General features: G+C 39.0%; 1 pseudogene; it reads right to left on the bottom strand.

Annotated features, from left to right (window-relative positions):
* Window positions 1–208: 208 nt before the first annotated feature.
* LOC106365942 lies at window positions 209–1,993 on the bottom strand (annotated as a pseudogene).
* Window positions 1,994–9,772: the final 7,779 nt, after the last annotated feature.

Raw genomic sequence — 9,772 nt, 5'->3', positions numbered from 1 at the left:
TTGGCCAAGACTTCTCTGTTTTAAAGATTAATAACAACACTAATATATATATATATATATATATATATATAAATATATAATAGGTAAAAAAACGATTCTGCATCTTTTGATCACCAATGATGATGCTCTTATAGTCTCATCTGTCATATAATGTAAATGATAAAGAAATATTTTGATCAAACAAATGCAACAAAATAAATCTTATGTATTTCCAGAGATAAATATTGCAATTAATATGAAAGAGGGATGTTTAAAGTGATAACAATATTATGTTCGAAAGATGAAAAAAAAAAAAAAAAAAAGAGCTTAGAGGAGTTGAATAGTGCACTTTGATGAAAGTTTGGGAAGATTCATTAGATTAGCTCGCAGGAACTCAGCATTCTTGCCTTTGTTGTCCGGAACAACACCAACTTTTACAGTTTCAAGACATTTCAAATTTCCCAAGAAATGTCTCATTTGTTCCACCTCTTGAAAACAACCTCCATAGTCTGAAATCTCTAGCACCTTCACTGGACATGTCTGTAGACAACATATTTTTTTCTTCTTTTTCATCTTCTTACTATTTTTCAGACTTGGATTCTGAGGGTTACAAGCGCATGCATCTCCACATCTATTTGTTACTTTGTGAACAAGACCCTAAAAAAAAAGCATACAAATTTAAGCTATGTTTATTAAAAAAAAAAAAAAAGAAAAAAAAAAGTATATACCTTGAAGACTAAAGTTTGTAGATTTGGACAAGACTTGAGCAAAAGTGGCATTACTTGCCAACCATTTTGATTGTTACTCTCGATAGATAAATTAAGAAGGTTGTTGAAGATAGGCATGGATTTACAACAGAAATGAAACACCTGATTCATTACCAAAATATAAGATAGAGAAGGTTGATTGATTGATTATAAATGAATAGAAGAAGGACTGACCTCAAGGGAATCAGGAGACAAGTGAAGGGTGGTAATGTTTCTTATAGCAGCAACAAGACATGTAACATCACCGAATATAGGCGGGCTTGGATCATCATCATCACAAAGAGAACCATTATAATCGTAATAATAATCATCATCGTAATCATAATGACTAGTTGACCTCCATAACTTGAGACTGAGCCTTGCTTCGACAAGAGAATCCAAATCACCAACGTCATACTTTCTAAAGACAAAACTAGAATAGTCAAGGTAGACGAGACTTGGTGCTTGGAAACGAACTGTTTGGCAAGCATTTTCGAAATACTCTAACAAGAGATAGTAGTCAATATGATGAGGAACATGCGTAGCAATCACAAGACGCTTGATCGATGCATGTTCCACAACCGTACCCCCCCCCCCCCCCCAAAGTGGCCCCATATCTGAAAAGTCCCCATTGCGTATGACGGTTGAGACGGGCGGATTCGTCGTTGTAACTCATAGTCTTAGCTACACGACACAGAGAGAATGTCTTGATGGCGGGAGAGTTGTGTAGCAGAGCAAGTGTCTTGTCTACGAAATCACAGAAGCGTTGTGAACCTTTTGTTGCTTCTTCTTCGTTAGGATAGACAACCATCGACTCATCAAAACTAAGGCTGTCTACAAGAGACAGAAGATTCCTCCACCTCTTGGACAGAACCGACGTGGAAGCAGCCACTTTTGTCGGAACTAGAGACAGGAGTTTGCCAAGAATCTCATCTGGCAAACTGCTAATTGAATCCCCCATCAAATTTAGTATCGACACCTGAATCAAAACAGTAGAAGCGTTCCAATCTTAAAACAAATCTCAGCCAAAAACAAACAAACAAACAAGAATCACAGATGATAATCTAAATTGAACGAGAGGAAAGGGTGACTGATGAAGAGGGTAAGTTTTGGATTAATTAAGAGAAAAGCTTACAACGTCAGAGGAAGAACCAAGAGCCTGAGCTTGACGATATATAATTGAGCAGCTGCGGTTTTCTTTTTCTTTTTCTTTTTTTTTTGACACAGAACACAAAGTGCTTTTATAACCAAAACAAAACCTAGAAAAAACCTAGTAGTCGCACAGTTTTTATACTGGTAGATAAGTTTCCAATTATCACGGTTTTCTATTTTTTCGTTATATCCTTTTTATCTCATATAAAATTGGATTTTCTAAAAGATAAAAACATCTCTCTCCTCAGTCCTTTTTCTCTCAAAAGTTACACTAGGTGGTCTTTGTGTTTTGCTCCGGCGTTGGTTTCTCCGGCGTCGGAAGCTATCTTCTCTTTCCGATCTAGTTTTCTCTTTGCTTCCTGATTCTAAAGAGATCCATCTTCGATGTTTTGGTACTCTGAATTTTCATCGTTGGTGAGTGTCTGGTTCTTCTACGGATAGGACTAGTTTTGCCGGTTGTTTGAGTGTTTGGTGTACCGACAAGTTGGTGTGAGCTTGATAAGGCAAGGGAGAGCGTTTTCATGGTTGTGACTTAGCAGTCTTTTTGGTAAGGGTAATATGTTCAGTGGTTGCTTGCTGTTTGTGACTTCTCCCGTGAGTGTTTATGGAGAAGTTCTGTAGGCAAGACTTCAGTTTCATGGTGTTTGGGTGAGCTTCTTTCTTTAGTTGTTTGTCGTGTATGTATCCAAGGTGTGTGGACCGAGTTGCGAGTTCCCCTTGTCGAGTTATGAAGTCTCCGGGTTAGTCTTATCGTTTGGCGGGCGAGGCAGCAGCGATAAGTGTGGTTGTATGAGAAGTGGAGGTTACCGGGTGGCGAGCCAGTGGCAGCAGCGGTAACTCCCTATCATTTGCGTTTACTCTTTTCTAAATACTGCTTGGTGTGTTGTTGTAGCTCTTGTGATGATTATCCGTTTATAGTGCTAGTGTTGGTTTGGTTATTATGTTTTATGTTTTTTTTAAGTCACCTCTATATGGGTTTAAGTCACCCCGACGTGGGTTTAAGTCACTCCGGTGTGGGTTTAAGTCGCCCCTGTGTGGGATTTAGTTACCGCTTTCTCTGGGTTTTCAGTGTTGGGGCTATTTCGTTTTGCCGTCAACGTTTGTATGAATTTTGGCCTTTTGGCATATGAATGAATATCAATTTGGGAAAGAAAAAAAATTGGATTTTCTATAATTAATAGAGAGATATTGATATTAATTGTTGTGAGCAATGTGGGACTCTACTTTATCATTACCGTCTCTTTTCAAACACCGACGTCCCCCCGGCTCTGTGAAAAAAAAACAAACAAAAAAAAAACCTTGATACCATTTGTCATTATAAACGTAATGATTCTGGCCAAAAGCAAATGATCTCAAGAAAACAAGATGATATTGATAGATTAAAGAACTGAGAGTATAAGGTTTCAGAGACGTTAATGGTGTTGAAGCCAAGTAACTGTTTGAAGCTCAGCTTCCTTCCAATTTCATGAGCCAATATAGTCAGTCTTCTTGCTTTGATTTTGAGAATTGAACCTGTGCGAAAGAGTTTTCCACCTCAACCAACATTGCCTTGTCCTATGCTGCTCATTGTCTCTACCCCTTTCCATACACAGTTCAGACTTATCAGCTGTCTGAAGTAAGAGAACAACTAAAATATGAAACAACCCTGCAATATGAGAGTCTTCATGTTCCTATTCGTCAGTTGCCCATGTTTCCCCACGATCACATTTTCCTTGATGTTGTAGACCTTTACAAGAACTGGGATCTTCGAGAAGAGACAATGTTGTTCTGCTTAGTTGGTACACTTCCTAGCTAGTTGCACGATCCTTTCTGATAGCCTCCATGTTTCTGAAAATCTCAAGGTTCTCTAGAATGACATGTGCACTGGCTCAACTTCAAGACTTCAGAGCGTATGAGTCGCATAGTAAATTCAATGCACAGCCTCAAACCCACTGCGCCCGATGTGAAGTCATTTCCATGATGTGGTTCTCAGAATTTTGCATCAAGTAGCAACAGAAGTTCTTGATCATGCTCCCCTTCCTCGCCACAGCTAGCTTCTCCGCCATATTGTCTCTGCCATTGTGATCCACAAAGCATCTCCTCTAGTGTCTTGAATGGCAGTATGGTGTGATGAACAAAGTAGCAGTCGCAAGTGAAGATCATGAACTTGGATTTCTCAAACGGTTCTGCCCTGAACTCGTCCCCGCTTGCCTCCTTGATTGTCTCGTGACATATTAGGAGTCAAGCTGCCTCTCATCCAACAACCAGTGACAGTTTCGGTAGCTTTGTACAGTAGTTCCATGACCCTCTGAGCTCATTGTCATCAAGTTCACAAACAACAGAATCACACTGACGCGTCCCCTTGCACCAGGTATCTGTAGCTCTGAAAAATTGATCCAACAGAAGGGAGGTTTCCACTCCATTCGCTAACTGAAAAACACCCATGGCCTTCTGCGTCTAATGACAAAGAAGTCTGATAGCTCGTATTCTGTCTTCCACCAAAAATGTTTTGACTTCCCCATCAGTGCCAACTCTCTCCATCCTATCTGTCTGACCAGAACCTGCTCCACCTGGATCCTATTCGCAACATATCAGATCCTTCATTTTTTCTGCAAGAGTAGATACAATGGTTTTCCAGCGGTGGTCACTTCTTCCACCATATGTAGCCACTGATTCTTTTTGAAACGCACTAAACCCCATTTATCAGAACAATTTAACCAGATTCTCAGATTGGCCTTTGAGTACCTCGACCATTTCTCTTCTCTACTCTTTCTCATCTTGGTAACTCTATCAGTATTACCAAAGCATTAAGATTGATCCTCTTTCTCTGCTTGTCAAGTTTGTACCTACTTGTGTTTCAAGCTGTTTTCAACAATCTCTCTTACCTTTCTGCTTCAGCTTCTCTTGCTCCAACACATGCTTGCTTCTCTTTATCTCAAACTTCATCTTTCTTTTCCTCATTCTCCCACAATGATTTTCATTGCTCTCATACTGCCCCAGCCTAGTTCCCTTCTTCTTTCTCTTTGCAATTTTCAACCCTTATGTCAACCGAATGGCTGTTGTATATCCTCTACTTGACATTTGTCTTCATGTCTACTATCTCAGCATCATCTTTCATCAATCAGCAATGCATTCCTCCTGCCATATTCCTTCAGCCTCCTTGCTTCCTTCTAATCTCTCTTCTATCTCTTTCCATCTTTTGTTTTTAACTTTTTTTTTTTTTCTTTCCCAGGTGCAATTGGTCGAACAGCTTGTAGGCATAGTTCTCAGCCTGTGTTTCTTTCCATCCTTTGCGCTGATGCCCGGATCTTCCCTTTGAGTCATCTGTGCTCATCTGCTCTTGGAAAACATTGGCCTGAGACGTCACTCTGGCCCTTTGTTGGAAGATGTTGAGATGTCTCCAAAATCGAACTGCTCTAATACCATTTGATTTGATACACAATTAGTGCATCATTTGGCATAATACCCCACAATTGAGTCCATGTATGGCGCGAAAGGTAAAACGCTAGCTAGCAAGTGGTGGGACCAATAGAACTTTATCTAGATATTAATTGTTGGGAGCAACGTGGAACTTTACTTTATCAGGTGCATCTGGAAAGTCTGTTACAAAACATATGATGTACATTCAGACCTATTGGTCACACATTATACTATTGCGAAGAATTCAGAACTAATGCTTTAAATGTAAAAAAAAAAAAAAAAAAAAAAAGAGTGATTGTCATTCAGTGACTTCCGCAAATAACATTTTGGAAATAGATTTGATGCTGGTACAAGTCTGTTTTGAACTTTTGATTGGAAACCTGGTCATTATGCATATCAAACTTTGACCTTGCATATACACTGATATGCTTGTTTGTATAATCATGTTCAGAATGCGCATATAAACTTTGACCTTACCTTAATGGTTCCAACATTTTGTTTTCTATACGTACTGATCACTAGGTGATTCTTCCGTGCCAAGCATCAATATAAGTGTTATCAAAGTAAATATATATCATAATAACTGATTCATATTTTATTTTAAATTATTTTGTATTTTATATGTATGATTTGTTATAAATATTATTATATTATTTTAATTAGACTTGTGATTTTAAATATAAATTGTCTAGTCGGTTGGCTTATTATTTGGATCTACTCGATTGCATATACTTGTTGAATTTCAACCATAATATTTTTTGTTTTTGTTTTTAATAGATTAAGTTTAGTTATTTTCATTTCGCTTGGTTGTCAAGTCATTTGTCAAAAATTAAAAATAAATAACCAAAACATTTCTCGTGAATTACTTTCGAGAAATCATTATATAAACAAAATATTAAGTTTAGCTATTTATGAGTTTAGGTATGCAATTTAAATTCTTATTAGTTTAAAAATATTTTGGTACGTTAATATAGTTTGGAGAATAAGAGGTATGATCAGGTTCGGTGGTGGGTTTGGGTGCGGTGAGCTTGGTAAAAGGGAATTGATCTTCGACAAAATGCACATGTCGTGAGACAAATATGCGACCAGAGGTGGGTTCTAAGCATAGATAGGCGCTCTATGTTAAAGAGTAGCCTAAGAATACGCAAGGACTGGAACGGGTTTCAAGTTTTGTTGATCGGTATGGTCGCAGCCATGGGAAACAGAGGCAACCGAAAACTTTGAGTTTGGTGTAGTTAGGCTGGATGGTGAAAAGAACTTGGTATGGTGATGAGAGCTTAAGGTTTGGGGTTGGGAACGGTTTATAAGGTAGACGGCTGCTGAGAAAGCGTAAGACCAATAGGTGTTGGGAAGGTTGGCGCGGTGTAGAAGGGAGAGGCCGTTTTCAACGATATGCCGGTGACGACGTTCGGCAAGACCGTTGTGCTCAGGGGTATGGGGTGGGGAGGTTAAATGGGTGATTCCTGAGGTAGCCAGGAAGTCGCGCAAGGCGATAAACTCACCTCCGTTGTCTGAGAAAAGGGTTTGTATTTTGGTTTGGAAACGGTTTTCAGTGAGGGCTTTGAATCGTATGAAGGTTGCTTTGACATCAGATTTTCGTTTGAGGGGATAAAACCAGGTGTATCGGGTGTAGTGATCAACTAAGATTAAGTAATATTTGTAGTGATCAACCGATGGTATTAGAGAGATCCAAAGATCAGTAAATATATATTGAAGTGGTTGAGAGGAAGAGATTGAGGTTTGGGCAAAGGAGAGTTTGTGACTTTTATTAGAAAGACAATCAAAGCAAGACAAAGAGTTTGGTACTGAATCAGACAACGGTAAAGAAAACTTTGAGATAATAGTTTTTAGGATAGGAAGAGATGGGTGGCCAAGCCGTGCGTGCCAATCTTGAGCTGAGGCTTTAACAGTCGGGGTTAAAAAGAGAGAGACAGGTGAGGTTGAGGCTGGCCACTCGTAGATTTCTTCCCTAGCACTGTCGTGGAGTAACGGACCCCCGAGCTGAGATCCTTCACCTGAAAGAAGGCAGGAAAGAATTCGACCGATACTCGATTAGTGTTACAAAGTCGATATACAGAAACCAGATTTTTATGAATATCAGGAATGTATAAGACATTTGTAAGAGATAAGGGTTTTGATGAAGAAGGAAGAGAAGTTGAACCCGTATTGGTTATGGGAAGTGTCGACCCATCACCGATAATAACTTCTTCGCCACCGTGATAGGGCTGGTGGAGCGAGAGGTTAGCGAGATCGGAGGTGGTGGTGCGTTGCACCAGAGTCGAGTATCCAAGGGTTTGCAGTAGCAAGGTTGGCTCGTGGATTCGACGATGCTGTCGGGGTTTGAGGCGTAGGAAGGAGCCCCTGATAAGACGATGTCTTCATCTGTAGTTACGGGCAACGCTTTGCGGAGTGGCCTTGAGACACGCAGAGTTGACAGCGACCGAGGTACGGGCGAGGAGTGCGGTTGTGCTCAGCGTTACGAGGTTGAGACCAAGTCTGAGGAGAACTCTGGTTCCCTCTTGGGTGAGAGCCCTTGTTGCGATTGTTGGTGTAGTTCGCGGTTATCGGGAGGGTGTTAATCTATTTCAAGACCAAGACCTAATTTAGATATGACTTAATTCAATCCTAACATGATTCTAAAGAAGGTAGGAACACTAACCTTGATCTATGCTTGGATGCAATCCCACCAATTGATGTTCTCCTCTTTAACCTTCTTTCTTTGGTGGTTTCCTTGATGGACAAGAAACCCCAAACCTTCCTTTAATCTCTCCTTCAATAATCAGTAATTTTCTTGTGTATCTTTTTAGAAAGACTCTCGTCTTACGTGAAGAAGAAAATAATGAACGAGTGTTGTGTTTTATATTAGTCAAAGAGACATGAGTCTTAACCAACACAACTCTCTAAGACTTCATCACAACCATTCGTTATATTAACGGTACCACAACGTACGTATACTGATATATATATTAATAATGGTAATGTATTCCATTATCATTACCTTTAACATATATATATGATTATGAGATTAAAGACATATTTAAACATAAGGTAAAGTAGGAGGGTTATCAATACACCCGGATTCTAATTCTTAATCGAAACCGATCCATCACGGTATTGTCTTTTATATTAGAATCTAAAACAATAATATGAACTTGAACTTTATATTAAACTAATAGATACATAGGTCATATAGAATATAAAATATTCTTACATTCTCCCACTTGACTTTTGTATCAACTTAAGAGTTTAATAACTTTAATGCACACTTTTATATCAGGTTCACTTGATCTTTATTAAAATTTAAATTGATCGAATCATGGCGGTTGTATGTCATTTAATCGGCATAGTCCCTTCCATGTATCACATAATCAATTTTAATTTTATATCAATCCTTATATGAGAAGAACTTTTATTTCTCAAACCAAACATATGTTATCTACAAACCATAAGTGTATACACATACTTTATTGATAACATAATTAATAAATCAGAAACATAATCTTTAAGTGAATTCTTAGTGTCAAATATATAATGAGCATCCCATAACTAAAATAGCAAAGCCTTATCTATAATACCCATACGTTCTACATGGCCATTGAACGCCTTGGGTGGTAAACCTTTAGTTAGCGGATCCGCTACCATCATTTCTGTCCTTATGTGCTCGAATGACACTCTCTGTTTCTGAACTTCTTCTTTAACAGACAGGTACTTTAACTCCATGTGCTTAGCACCCTTCGAGTACTTGTCGTTCTTCGAAAAGAAGACAGCTGCAGAATTATCGCAGTAAATTCTCAGCGGCTTGGCTATAGTGTCGACAATCCGAAGCCCTGAGATAAAGTTCCGCAGCCATAGTGCATGAATTGTGGCCTCAAAGCATGCCACAAATTCAGCCTCCATAGTGTAAGTAGCAATGACAGACTGCTTTCCACTCTTCCATGATATTGCTCCCCCAGCTAATAGGAACAAGTAGCCAAACGTCGATTTTCTGCTATCAACGCATCCGGCATAGTCTGAATCTGAATATCCAATGACTTCCAGCTGATCAGATCTCCTATATGTAAGCATGTTCTCTTTGGTGCCTTGCAAGTACCTGAGAACCTTCTTTGCAGCTTTCCAGTGGTCCATTCCGGGATTACTTTGATATCGACCCAACATTCCAACAGCAAAGTTGATATCTGGTCGAGTACATGTTTGAACATAGTTCAAACTCCCAACCACCGATGCATAGGGAATTCTTTCCATTTCTTTACGCTCCAATTCATTTTTAGGACATTGCATTTTACTGAACTTGTCCCCCTTCTGAATTGGAGTTATTCCTGCAGAGCATTTCTCCATTTTATATCTCTTTAAGATCTTATTGATATATCCTTCCTGAGACAAACTTAACAGTCCTTGTGATCTATCTCGAAATATTTCTATCCCGATCACATAAGATGCCTCACCCATATCTTTCATTTCAAAGTTCTTAGAGAGATACTTCTTCACATCATGTAACA

The sequence above is a fragment of the Brassica napus genome, chromosome C1, assembly GCF_020379485.1.
Source record: "Brassica napus cultivar Da-Ae chromosome C1, Da-Ae, whole genome shotgun sequence".
In the NCBI taxonomy this organism is placed as follows: Eukaryota; Viridiplantae; Streptophyta; class Magnoliopsida; order Brassicales; family Brassicaceae; genus Brassica; species Brassica napus.
This window is presented reverse-complemented; position numbering and strand designations above follow the sequence as displayed.